We start from the raw sequence: 14,254 nt of genomic DNA on the forward strand, positions 1-14,254 counted from the left end.
ATCCTACAACAGGACAATGACCCAAAGCACACCTCCAAATTATGCATGAACTATTTAGGGAAGAAGCAGGCAGCTGGCATTCTATCTGTAATGGAGTGGCCAGCCCAGTCACTAGATCTCAACCCTATTAAGCTGTTGTGGGAGCAGCTTGAGGGAGCATAAAGTGCCCATCAAGCCAATCCAACTTGTGGGAGGGGGGGGAAGCATGGGGTGAAATATCTCCAGATTACCTCAGCAAAGTAACAGCTAGAATGCCAAAGGTCTGCAAAGCTGGAATTTCTGCAAAGGAAGCATTCTTTGACAAAAGTAAGGTTGGAAGGAGAAAATTATTATTTCAAGTAAAAATAATTATTTTTAACCTCATCAATGTCTGGACTATATTTTCTATTCATTATGCAACTCATTTGATAAATAAAACTATGATTTTTTTCATGGAAAAGACAAAATTGTCTGGGTGACCCCACACTTTTCAACTATAGTATATACAGTGCCTACAAGTAGTCTTCAACCCCCTGCAGATTTATCAGGTTTGATAAGATGCAAATAGGTTAGAGCCTGCAAACTTCAAACAAGAGCAGGATTTATTAACAGATGCATAAATCTTACAAACCAACAAGTTATGTTGCTCAGTTAAATTTTAATAAATTTTCAACATAAAAGTGTGGGTCAATTATTATTCAACCCCTAGGTTTAATATTTTGTGGAATAACCCTTGTTTGCAATTACAGCTAATAATCGTCTTTTATAAGACCTGATCAGGCCGGCACAGGTCTCTGGAGTTATCTTGGCCCACTCCTCCATGCAGATCTTCTCCAAGTTATCTAGGTTCTTTGGGTGTCTCATGTGGACTTTAATCTTGAGCTCCTTCCACAAGTTTTCAATTGGGTTAAGGTCAGGAGACTGACTAGGCCACTGCAACACCTTGATTTTTTCCCTCTTGAACCAGGCCTTGGTTTTCTTGGCTGTGTGCTTTGGGTCGTTGTCTTGTTGGAAGATGAAATGACGACCCATCTTAAGATCCTTGATGGAGGAGCGGAGGTTCTTGGTCAAAATCTCCAGGTAGGCCGTGCTATCCATCTTCCCATGGATGCGGACCAGATGGCCAGGCCCCTTGGCTGAGAAACAGCCCCACAGCATGATGCTGCCACCACCATGCTTGACTGTAGGGATGGTATTCTTTGGGTCGTATGCAGTGCCATCCAGTCTCCAAACGTCACGTGTGTGTTTGGCACCAAAGATCTCGATCTTGGTCTCATCAGACCAGAGAACCTTGAACCAGTCTGTCTCAGAGTCCTCCAAGGGATCATGAGAGATGAGCCTTGACTTGATGCTTTGAAAGTAAAGGTACCTTACGGGCTCGTCTGGAACGGAGACTATTGCGGTGGAGTACGTTACTTATGGTATTGACTGAAACCAATGTCCCCACTGCCATGAGATCTTCCCAGAGCTCCTTCCTTGTTGTCCTTGGGTTAGCCTTGACTCTTCGGACAAGCATGGCCTCGGCACGGGTGGAAACTTTCAAAGGCTGTCCAGGCCGTGCAAGACTAACAGTAGTTCCATAAGCCTTCCACTTCCGGATGATGCTCCCAACAGTGGAGACAGGTAGGCCCAACTCCTTAGAAAGGGTTTTGCACCCCTTGCCAGCCTTGTGACCCTCCATGATCTTGTCTCTGATGGCCTTGGAATGCTCCTTTGTCTTTCCCATGTTGACCAAGTATGAGTGCTGTTCACAAGTTTGGGGAGGGTCTTAATTAGTCAGAAAAGGCTGGAAAAAGAGATTAATCCAAACATGTGAAGCTCATTGTTCTTTGTGCCTGAAATACTTCTTAATACTTTAGGGGAACCAAACAGAATTCTGGTGGTTTGAGGGGTTGAATAATAAATGACCCTCTGAATAAACTTTTCACAATTTAAAAAAAAAATAAAAAAAGAAATAACATTCTTTTTTGCTGCAGTGCATTTCACACTTCCAGGCTGATCTACAGTCCAAATGTCACAATGCCAAGTTAATTCCGAATGTGTAAACCTGCTAAATCTGCAGGGGGTTGAATACTACTTGTAGGCACTGTATATGTATATATATATATATATATATATATATATATATATATATATATATATACTAGCTGTACTACCCGACTTCGCCCGGGTTAATAACGGCTGTTAACAAAATAGAATGTATTAACAAAAATGTATTCTGCACACAAAAACCACAAAACAAATAGATAGAAATGTAATTATTAAAAGGCAAAGACTAAGCTAATAGAAGCATTTCACAACATATATTTCAACACCACAGATATTCCACACAGATTTAACTAAATTGGCCAAATAATGTGCTCTGTCTGTCTCTTTCCAGATCTGTCTCTTTCCCCGTCTGTCTCTGTCTGTCTCTTTCCCTGTCTGTCTCTTTCCAGGTCTGCCTCTTTCCAGGTCTGCCTGTCTCTGTCTCTTTCTTTGTCTGTCTCTGTTTCTTTCCCCATCTTTCTCTTTCCAGGTCTGTCTCTTTCCCAGGTCTGTCTCTTTCCCCGTCTGTCTCCCCGCCTCTTTGTCTGTGTCTTTTCCTGTCTGTCTCTTTTCCTGTCTGCCTGTCTTTGTCTGTCTCTATTTCTCTGTCTCTTTCCCCGTCTGTCTCTATCAAGGTCTGTGTCTTTCCCCATCTATCTTTGTATGTCTCTGTGGCTGTCTCCTCTCTCCCTGTCTGCCTGTCTCTGTCCCTGTCTGCATGTCTGTCTGTCTCTTTCCCCATCTGTCTCTTTCCAGGTCTGTCTCTTTCCAGGTCTGTCTCTTTCAAGGTCTGTCTCTCTCCAGTTCTGTCTCTCTTTTTCACTGTCTGTCTCTGTCTGTCTCTTTCACCGTTTGTTTCTCTCTGTCTCTTTCCCTGTCTGTCTCTATCTCTCTGTCTCTTTCCCTGTCTGTCTCTCTCTATCCGTCTCCCTACCGACATCTTATTACCTCACATATAAGCTTCTTATACTATGAATGTCTTTTGTTCCTATAGCAACCACTCACAGCTCCTACTAATAACCTGTAGTTCCAGGCTCCATTTACTTTAATGAAGGCATGTTTTTTGGACAGTAACTGTAAAGCGCGGGGTTAAATTTTCCTGTCAAAACATAGTCTACGACGTTCCCTGGGTCACATGAGGTGTCTGTGCAAAATTTTGTGATTGTAAATGCGACGGTGCAGATACACTTTTCGTTTCACTTTTTCCCCATTATGTAGATAGGGGCAAGATTGATTGGTAAATTGGAACGCACAGGGTTAAAATTTTGCCTCACAACATAGGCTATGACGCTCTCGGGGTCCAGACGTGTGAGTGTGCAAAATTTTGTGGCTGTAGCTGCAACAGTGCAGATGCCAATCCTGGACATACATACACACACACATACACACATACATACACACATTTAGTTTTATATATTAGATATATATATATATATATATATATACAGTGTATATATATATATATATATATATATTTACATATATATATATATATATATATACTGGAGTATGATTACTTGCTTGTTTCATAAATAATGTTTTCTGTTTCAAGGAGCTGCTTACCCATTTCGCTGTGTGATGGGGGCACTGTCCTGCATGACAATTGATGGCTGATTGAGTGATGAATGCAAGTAAGGAACCACATGCTGTTGAAGAGGGTTCTGATACACACTTGCATTCACTCTGCCATATAGCTGTATGAGAGGTCCAACTCCTTCTGCAGAAAACATTCTCCAACGCACTTTGGGTCCAGTCTTTCCCCAGTTTGTTGAAAAACATAATGTTTCCCATCAGACCCAAATAAATTAAACTTGCTTTCATTACTAAAATGAATTGTGGACCACTTCTCCTTTGTCCATACAACATGTAGCCTTTTGATACTTTCCGCTAATGGGAGGTTAGATCACTGCAGAGTGGGCTTTCAGTCCAAATGTTCTTAAACGTCATGACACTGTATGATGAGACCAATCCTTAGCCTGTTCAGTGCTCAACTGGAGAACAATTCCAGCTGCAGTGTTGAAATGATTATCCTGTCCTTGTCTTTCGAGGGCGACCAGCCTTCTTGGGGGACTTCAAAAAGTTTGTGATGATGTAATGATGCAATATTCTCGAAATCACACTCTTGAAACAACCAATTTCTCTTGCTATGGCTGATATGGTCACCCCTTTGGCCATCATCTGGACAACCTGCTGCCGGAGGGTTTCAGTCACTTTGGAACGGCACACCATTTTTGAAAAGTCTGTGCAAACTGGAAAGTTAGGCTACCAGTTATATAAGGTTTGTCAGATAATTAAGGAAATTAGCACCAGGTGCCAGATTAACACCAATAATTTGCAGGTATCTGAAAGTGTTCTCTAATTTCGATCAGTGTTCTTTTTCATTTATCTCATTTACATTTTTATTATGTGCTTTTGAAAAAAATAAAAAAAATCCTGCTAGTTTACTCATGCATGTTAGGCTAACATAGGACTACACAATGATCTTAGCATTTAGGAAATTGTGTGTTGTTCTCTAATTTTGATCTCCAGTGTAAACTGTATAGATATACAGTAAAAAAATAATTACACAACTATATCTAATTACTTTATATTTTGGTTAGAGCTTTGTAAAACATTAGAAAATACATGCTATATTGACATGCAAGACTAGAAATTGTAGATGACGAAGCAGCAGGCCATTTACCATTTGATAATTGTCTGTGTAAGTGCTCATATACTTCCCTTGAACCCAGGAAACCAAGAATGAAGAACAAGAAAATTAAAGTGTATTTTTAGCAGTGTCTGATACCCGTGCAGAAAAAAAGCGAAGAAAACAGAAATACGGTATTAAAACTAAAACAGTAAATTAATAATAATGCATACAATATAGTATGTAATTAAGTGCACAGACTTTTATGCTCTAGAGTTGTAGACTGTAACTGACATTTGTTTGCCTGAAACTCATTAGAAAAAACTAAACATCCCGAGACTAAGTTGTTATTATTTAGGATTACATCTGTAGTAATGTAAGTTTATTATTAATTTAAGGTCTTTTGGGTAGACATTCACTTTAAGTATACATTTTAGGTGGATGTTATGTATAAAACATTAAGTATCATACAATATTTTCAAAACTTACAGGATTTGAAAGACAAAGTACTACTGCAGAACACTGTGCCTCACATATGAAAATGGGTGCACATAAAATGTAAGATGTCTGCAAATATTAAATACTAGAAGGTGGCCCGATTCTACGCATCGGGTATTCTAGAATTTACGTATTGTGTAGTTCATGTATGATTTTTGTTATAGATATAGATATATATATATGTTGTTGTGTGTAGTTACCAAGTGTTTGTGTAGGGCGCTGTACATGTTCTGTGTGTTGTCTGGGTGTGGCGGGGGGTGAGAGCGGTGTTGTATGTGTGTTGCGTTGTTTGTGGAGCGCTGTGTGTCTGTCGCGTTGTGTGTGTGTGTGTGTGTTGCGCAGTTTGTGTGGGTGTGGTGTGTTTTGGGGGGAGGTATGTTTTGTGCAATGTGTGTTGTGCGGTATGTGCGTATATTTATGTATGCCACGGTGTTTGTGTGTTGGGTGTTGTGTGTGTGCAGCGTTGTCTGTGTGTGTGGGTGTCTGTGTGTGGCGGTGTTTGTGGTTCCCTGTGTGTGTGTGTGTGTGTGTGTGTTGGGGGGAGGTGTGCACCTCCCATCGTGCTCCATCCCCCATGCTGCGCACCCCCCATCGTGCCCCATCCCCTATGCTGCGCATTCCCCATCGTGCTCCATCCCCCATGCTGCGCACCCCCCATCGTGCTCCATCCCCCATGCTGTGCACTCCCCATCGTGCTCCATCCTCCATGCTGCGCACTCCCCATCGTGCTCCATCCTCCATGCTGCGCACTCCCCATCATGCTCCATCCCCCATGCTGCGCACCCCCCATCGTGCTACATCCCCCATGCTGCGCACCCCCCATCGTGCTCCATCCGCCATGCTGCGCACTCCCCATCGTGCTACATCCCCCATGCTGCGCACTCCCCATCGTGCTACATCCCCCATGCTGCGCACTCCCCATCGTGCTACATCCCCCATGCTGCGCACCCCCATCGTGCTACATCCCCCATCGTGCTACATCCCCCATCGTGCTCCATCCCCCATGCTGCGCACTCCCCATCGTGCTACATCCCCCATGCTGCGCACCCGCCATCGTGCTCCATCTGCCAGGCTGCGCACTCCCCATCGTGCTACATCCCCCATGCTGCGCACTCCCCATCGTGCTACATCCCCCATGCTGCGCACCTCCCCATCGTGCTACATCCCCCATGCTGCGCACTCCCCATTGTGCTACATCCCCCATGCTGCGCACTCCCCATCGTGCTACATCCCCCATGCTGCACACTCCCCATCGTGCTACATCCCCCATGCTGCGCACTCCCCATTGTGCTACATCCCCCATGCTGCGCACTCCCCATCGTGCTACATCCCCCATGCTGCGCACTCCCCATCGTGCTACATCCCCCATGCTGCGCACTCCCCATCATGCTACATCCCCCATGCTGCGCACCCCATCCTGCTACATCCCCCATGCTGCGCACCCCCCATCGTGCTACATCCCCCATGCTATAATAGTTCTATACTTATAGTTATACTCCTCTCTGAGTATAATAGGAGTACTGTAATAGGAGGAGTAGTCCTGGGGGGAGAGGAGTATAATGCCGGCTCCCTGCACATGTGTACCGGGAGCCGGTGTACGCTGGTAACTATGATACACATCGGGTAACTAAGGGACCTTAGTTACCCGATGTGTATAATGGTTACCAGCGTTCACGGGCTCCGTCAAGATCCCAGCATCGCAAGGTTATGTCTGGCGCTGCTGGGATCGTGATGGAGCCGGTGTACACTGGTAACTATGATACACATCGGGTAACCAAGGGACCTTAGTTACCCGATGTGTATAATGGTTACCAGCGTTCACGGGCTCCGTCAAGATCCCAGCATCGCAAGGTTATGTCTGGCGCTGCTGGGATCATGACGGAGCCGGTGTAAAAGCAAGCGATATCCGAGGATGTTGTGAGTGTGTGGATGTGATGTGTGAGGTGTGTGTGAGAGTGAGTGTGATCTGATGTGTGTGTGTGTACTCACCTGGGAGTCAGAGCTCCGTGTCAGTTGGGCCAGAGCGAGCGTGCATTGCGTGAGGGGGGCGGGGCCTGCAGAGAGCCGGGGCGAGAGGCCAATCCGTGTGGGGGGGCGGGGCCATGGCGAGCCCAGCGGCCAATCAGCTTTGTGTCACCGTAACACAATTTTGGAGCATGACAGACAGACAGACAGACAGACAGAATAAGGCAATTATATATATAGATTCAGTTAAATGTGCTCACCTCCTGACCGTCTTGAGCTTTTTATTTTATTCTAACAACATTATATTGTGAAAAAAAAAAAAGAAACAAGAAAGGATTTTGTTTCATCTTGTATTATCCATGTATAGCCAGAATTTTCTCGCATCTGGTTGTGCATATGCTGGTTGCACAAGCAAATAGATGCACACACTTGATTAGTATAATCATTATAAAATGAGTTATATTACAAAATAGTATACATATAGTGGGAGAAATCAGGTATTTCTAAAGGTGCTATTGAAATTAATCACTCACCAGATGTCGGTAACAACCCATCCAATCCACAGAGGCAAAGAAATCAAATTATAGATATCCGTAAATAAAGTTATTTGTAATATTGAGGAAAGTCATGACACCAGCTGAAATCTATCAGTAATTAGAAAGCAATCCTGCCACTTAGTAAAACAAATATCAGCTGGTTCATCTAATGGCCTAAAATAAGGTGTATCATTACTAAGGTGCCACACAAGAAACCTTTCATGATGGGTAAAACCAGTGAGCTGTCTCAAGACCTTCACAACCTTATTGTTACCCAACATACTGAACGGATGGCATTGGTTTCAGAAGAATTTCTAAACTACTAAACACTTCCGAGAGCACTGTTGGGGCCATAAACCAGAAGGGAAAGAACATAATTTCATCATAAACTGGCCACAACCAGGCGCTCCTCACAAGATTTCAGGCAGAAAAGTGAAAAGAATGAATTAGAAGAGTTGTCCAAGAACCACACGTGGAGAGTTACAGAAAGATCTGAAGTTAGCAGATACAGTTGTTTAAAAAAAAAACCAATAAGTAATGCACTCACCCTCCATGACCTGTATGCACACATAACACGCAAGACTCCATTGCTGAACGAAAAGCATGTACAAACAATTTTAAAGTTTGGTCAACAGCATTTAGACAAGCCTGTGAAATACTGTAAGAATATAGTCTGGTCACATGAGACCAATATTGAACTCTTCGGATGCCATAATACACACCATGTTTGGAAGTTAAAAGGCACTGCATATCACCGTCAAAACACCGTACCAACAGTGAAGTGTGGTGGTGGAAACATCATGGTGTGGGCTGGTTTTCAGCAAACGGCACTGGCATGCGACATGTAATTGAAGGATCAAATAGAAGTGGACTCCTGCGCTGTCGTAAGAAGATGGTCAGAAGTAATGGTTAAACGTGATTTTATTACGCGTTTCAGAGATTACATCTCCTTCCTCAGATAAATCGCACATGTACATGGTTGCACTATACAATAGAGGCAATATTGTCACGCTCCCCGGGTCCTTGGCTCCCCTCCCCGGGTCCTCCGCTCCGCTCCCCGGGTCCTCAGCCCCGCTCCCCGGCTCACCTGCCACGCTCCCCGGGTCCTTGGCTCCGGTGCCCGTCCTTCCCAGGCCCCCTGGTCTCCGATCGCGGCGCCCGACGGCTTCCCAGGCCCTGGCCGGCTCCCCTGCGTCCTCTTCTCAGCCTCCTTCCCTGGCTTCTGGCACCCGGGCTGCGCGCATGCGCATTAGGGCGCGCGCGCGGTCACTGACCCTTTCTTAAAGGGCCAGCGTCCATTAACAGGAAATGAGGCTAAACAGGTACAGGGTATAAAGGGGTGTATTGTCCAAGAGGGCGGGGCCTGATCTTCGTGTTTTCCAAGCTAGGAGTCAGGTCTCCTTGTGTCTTCGTGCCATACTCACGTATCTCTCTTCTAGAGCTGATCCTGCCTCGCCATCCGGTCCTGCTGAATCCCGAACCCCGCACGCTGTCCGTCTGCCATCTGACAGTCCGTACCATCTCGGATCCCTGCGGTGACCCGTCATCTCGCTCCAAAGGTTCCGGACCCCGCCTGACATCACCTCGGCTTCCGAACCTGAGCTACGTCACCCGGACTACCATCTGTGACTCCGCGGTCCCAGGGACTCCTTCGTTTCACTCACTGGCACGGACTGTTCTACTGCCCATAGTGCTTCAGCTACCGGACTCCTTACCACCATCTTAGAGTTCGGCCCAGTGGATCCACCTCCTGGGTCGGCCCGACCGCCTGGCCCTGACAGTAAGATCAGGCCATGGATCCCGCTGCAGCACTAGCAGCCTTGCAAGAGGAACTCCAACGCCAGCGTGAAGTCCAGACCCGCATGCTGAACTTTATGACTTCCGTGGACACCCGCCTGACCACGCTACAAGCGGCAGTCACGTCTTCGACATCCCAAGCCGCCACTAGTCAAGCCACGTCCCCCGCTCCCGTGGCTGCTTCTTCGGATGCTTCCAGACTGCGTTTGGCCTCACCACCCCGGTACGCCGGAAATCCCAAGTCCTGCAGGGGGTTTATAAACCAATGCTCCCTCCATTTCACGCAGCTGCCACATCTGTTTGCCTCCGACCAAGCCAAGGTCGCCTTCATCATGTCTCACCTGGAGGGCGAGGCACTGGCGTGGATGAACCCGTTGTGGGAGAAGGAGGACCCTATGACCAAGGATCTTCAAGAGTTCCTGCAGGCCTTTCGCAGCACCTTTGACGAGCCGGGACGCGCCTCTGCGTCTGCTTCATCCCTCCTCCGCTTACGTCAAGGAACACTGACGGTGGGCCAATACGCCATCCGTTTCCGCACTTTGGCTTCAGAACTCGGGTGGAATAATGAGGCCCTAACAGCCGCCTTCTGGGAAGGACTCTCGAGTCGCATCAAAGATGAGTTGGCGGGTCGTGACGTGCCCTCCACCCTAGATGCCCTGATTGCCCTAGCAACTCGAGTGGACATACGTTTTCAGGAGCGCTCCAAAGAGCTGTCTCGTGAGAGACGTCCGGTACGGCATTCCTCTCCTCCACAGAAGCCCTCCGTATCTCAGTCATCAACAGCTGGGATTCCCGTCCACGAGCCCATGCAGATCGACCGAGTACGACAGTCTGAACAACGTCGAGCAGAGCGGCTCGCCAAGGGTCTCTGCTTTTACTGCGGAGAGGACACACACCTCCTACGCTCCTGTCCGGAAAGGCCGGGAAACTCCAAAGCCTAGGGTTGGTAGGAGAGGCCACCCTAGGTGCTGGGACTCTCTCAGACCCGGTTATGTGGACTGTGCAAGTGTCAACGGGAGAGACGCGCTTCACGGCTGAGGCATACCTCGACTCTGGAGCAGCAGGCAATTTCATCCAGCAGGCCACGGTGGACAAGTACCAGCTGCCTGTTACTCCACTCGAGAAGCCCCTAGTGATTGCCTCTGTGGATGGGAGACCCCTCTCTGATACCATCTCCTGGGTCACCAGTCCGGTCGAACTGCGTATCGGTGCCCTGCACACCGAGAACATCGCTCTCTACGTCCTTCCACACATGTCCCATCAAATCCTGCTGGGACTTCCCTGGTTGCGGACACACGAACCATCAGTCAGCTGGGGTACTGGCGAAATCACCCGATGGGGTCCTGCTTGTCATGAGAAGTGTCTGAAGTCCATACAACCCATCCGACGACCTCCGGTTCCAGAGAACCTGCCGGAACTGCCTTCGGCCTATTGGTCCTTCGCAGACGTTTTTGACAAGAAGGAGTCTGAGGTACTTCCGCCACACCGTCCCTACGATTGTGCCATCGACCTGCTCCCAGGAACAACACCGCCTCGAGGACGGATATATCCGTTGTCTCCAGCCGAAACCAGGGCCATGTCCACCTACATCACAGAAAGCCTGGCAAAGGGATTCATCCGGAGATCCTCCTCTCCTGCGGGAGCAGGCTTCTTCTTCGTTAAGAAGAAAGAGGGTGACCTACGCCCATGCATCGACTACCGGGGTCTGAATCAGATCACCGTAAAAAACAAGTACCCTCTGCCGCTCATCCCCGAATTGTTCGACCGGCTCAGAGGAGCCCGTGTGTTCACCAAGCTGGATCTTCGGGGTGCCTACAACCTAGTTCGTATCCGCTCTGGGGACGAATGGAAGACCGCGTTTAATACTCGCGATGGGCATTATGAATACTGCGTGATGCCCTTCGGCCTGTGTAACGCACCAGCAGTCTTCCAGGAATTGGTGAACGACATATTCCGGGACCTCCTCTACATCTGTGTAGTAGTTTATCTGGATGACATCCTTATCTTCTCTCCGGACCTCCAGACCCACAGAGAGAACGTACAGCTGGTTTTACAAAGACTGAGAGAGAATCGTCTCTACGCCAAATATGAGAAGTGTGTCTTTGAGCAGTCTTCTCTCCCTTTCCTGGGATACATCATCTCGGGCACTGGACTGCAGATGGATCCAAAGAAGGTCTCCTCCATACTCAACTGGCCTCCCCCTTCTGGACTGAAGGCAATCCAACGGTTCCTGGGATTCGCCAACTACTACCGCCAGTTTATCCCTCACTTCTCTGCCCTGACTGCTCCTCTCTCCGCTTTGACCAAAAAGGAGGCTAATCCAAAGGACTGGTCACCTGCGGCCGACGCCGCGTTTTGCTCACTGAAGCGAGCATTTGCCTCCGCTCCTGTACTCCACCGTCCGGAGTTAAACCGCCAGTTCACCTTGGAGGTGGATGCCTCCTCCTCGGGAGCCGGAGCAGTGCTCATGCAGAAGTCCTCCTCCGGCAAGATGGTGACGTGCGGTTTCTTCTCCAAGAGCTTCTCAGCGCCTGAACGTAATTACACCATCGGTGACCGAGAACTATTGGCGGTCAAACTGGCTCTGGAGGAGTGGCGCTACCTCCTGGAAGGAGCAGTGTACCCCGTGATTATCTACACGGACCACAAGAACCTGGAATACCTGCGGTCCGCTCAGCGACTGAACCCACGGCAAGCCAGGTGGTCCCTATTCTTTGCCAGGTTTGACTTCCAGCTCCATTTCCGACCCGCGGACAAGAACGTACGCGCTGATGCTTTGTCTAGGTCTTTCATGCCCATGGAGCAGGAGGAAGAGACTACCCAACCCATCATCTCTCCTAGCAAGATCATTTCGGTGGCCCCTGTCAACCTGGCCCAGATACCGCCCGGAAAGACCTATGTCTCTGAGACTGACAGGAAAAAAGTGTTACACTGGGGTCATGCCTCAAAAACAGCCGGTCATGCAGGCCAGAAGAGAACATGGGGTGCGATTGTACGCCATTACTGGTGGCCATCCCTTCGCACGGACGTCGCTGCTTTTGTCTCTGCCTGCTCCTCTTGTGCCAGAAACAAGACGCCCAAACACCTGCCCTATGGCCGTCTTCTGCCTCTGCCTATACCCTCAGTTCCGTGGCAACACATAGCGATGGATTTTATTACGGACTTGCCATTATCCTCTGGACACACAGTCATATGGGTCGTGGTGGACCGGTTCTCCAAAATGGCTCACTTCATCCCCATGGCTGGACTGCCCTCTGCTCAGGAACTCGCGGAAGCCTATATCCATCACATCTTCCGCTTGCATGGCTTTCCATCCCACATCGTGTCCGACAGAGGAACTCAGTTCACCTCCCGCTTCTGGAGGGCGCTCTGCAAACATCTGGGAGTAACTCTGGACTTTTCTTCCGCATACCATCCTCAGTCTAATGGCCAAGTGGAGAGGGTCAATCAAATCTTGACATCCTTCTTACGTCACTATGTCAACACCCATCACGACGACTGGTCCACGCTTCTGCCTTGGGCTGAATTCTCACATAACCACCACATCAGTGAGTCGTCCTCCAAATCTCCCTTCCATGTCGTTTACGGACTTCAGCCCTCCGTTCCATTGCCTATATCCCCTTCGTCGGATGTCCCTGCGGCTGATACTGTAGCCCGTGACTTCGCTACCATTTGGGACTCTGTCAAGGCGTCCCTTGGACGCGCTTCCCAGCGGATGAAGAAACACGCTGACAAGAGGCGTCTGGACCCTCCGTGTTTCTCTCCTGGTGACCTGGTCTGGCTTGCTTCCCAGTACATCCGATTGAAGATACCTTCCTACAAGCTGGGCCCTCGCTACATCGGGCCGTTTAAGGTCCTCTGCAAGATCAATGAGGTCTCCTACAAGCTACAGCTCCCGGCCACGATGAGGATACCCAACTCATTCCACGTCTCCCTGCTCAAGCCGGTTGTCCTTGGTCCCTTCTCTGCTGCTGCCAGTCCGGCTCCTCCACCTATTGCCGATGACGACATCTATACGGTAAGGGATATCGTGGCCATGAAGACTGTTCGAGGCCGACAGTTCTTCCTGGTGGACTGGGAGGGGTATGGTCCTGAGGATAGGTCCTGGGAGCCCAGGGAGAACGTGGGCACTCCTCTGATCCGTGCCTTCATGTCCCGGTTGCGGGGAGGGGGGCGTGGGGGGGGGGGGGTACTGTCACGCTCCCCGGGTCCTTGGCTCCCCTCCCCGGGTCCTCCGCTCCGCTCCCCGGGTCCTCAGCCCCGCTCCCCGGCTCACCTGCCACGCTCCCCGGGTCCTTGGCTCCGGTGCCCGTCCTTCCCAGGCCCCCTGGTCTCCGATCGCGGCGCCCGACGGCTTCCCAGGCCCTGGCCGGCTCCCCTGCGTCCTCTTCTCAGCCTCCTTCCCTGGCTTCTGGCACCCGGGCTGCGCGCATGCGCATTAGGGCGCGCGCGCGGTCACTGACCCTTTCTTAAAGGGCCAGCGTCCATTAACAGGAAATGAGGCTAAACAGGTACAGGGTATAAAGGGGTGTATTGTCCAAGAGGGCGGGGCCTGATCTTCGTGTTTTCCAAGCTAGGAGTCAGGTCTCCTTGTGTCTTCGTGCCATACTCACGTATCTCTCTTCTAGAGCTGATCCTGCCTCGCCATCCGGTCCTGCTGAATCCCGAACCCCGCACGCTGTCCGTCTGCCATCTGACAGTCCGTACCATCTCGGATCCCTGCGGTGACCCGTCATCTCGCTCCAAAGGTTCCGGACCCCGCCTGACATCACCTCGGCTTCCGAACCTGAGCTACGTCACCCGGACTACCATCTGTGACTCC

The sequence above is a fragment of the Anomaloglossus baeobatrachus genome, chromosome 1, assembly GCF_048569485.1.
Source record: "Anomaloglossus baeobatrachus isolate aAnoBae1 chromosome 1, aAnoBae1.hap1, whole genome shotgun sequence".
Lineage (NCBI taxonomy): Eukaryota > Metazoa > Chordata > Amphibia > Anura > Aromobatidae > Anomaloglossus > Anomaloglossus baeobatrachus.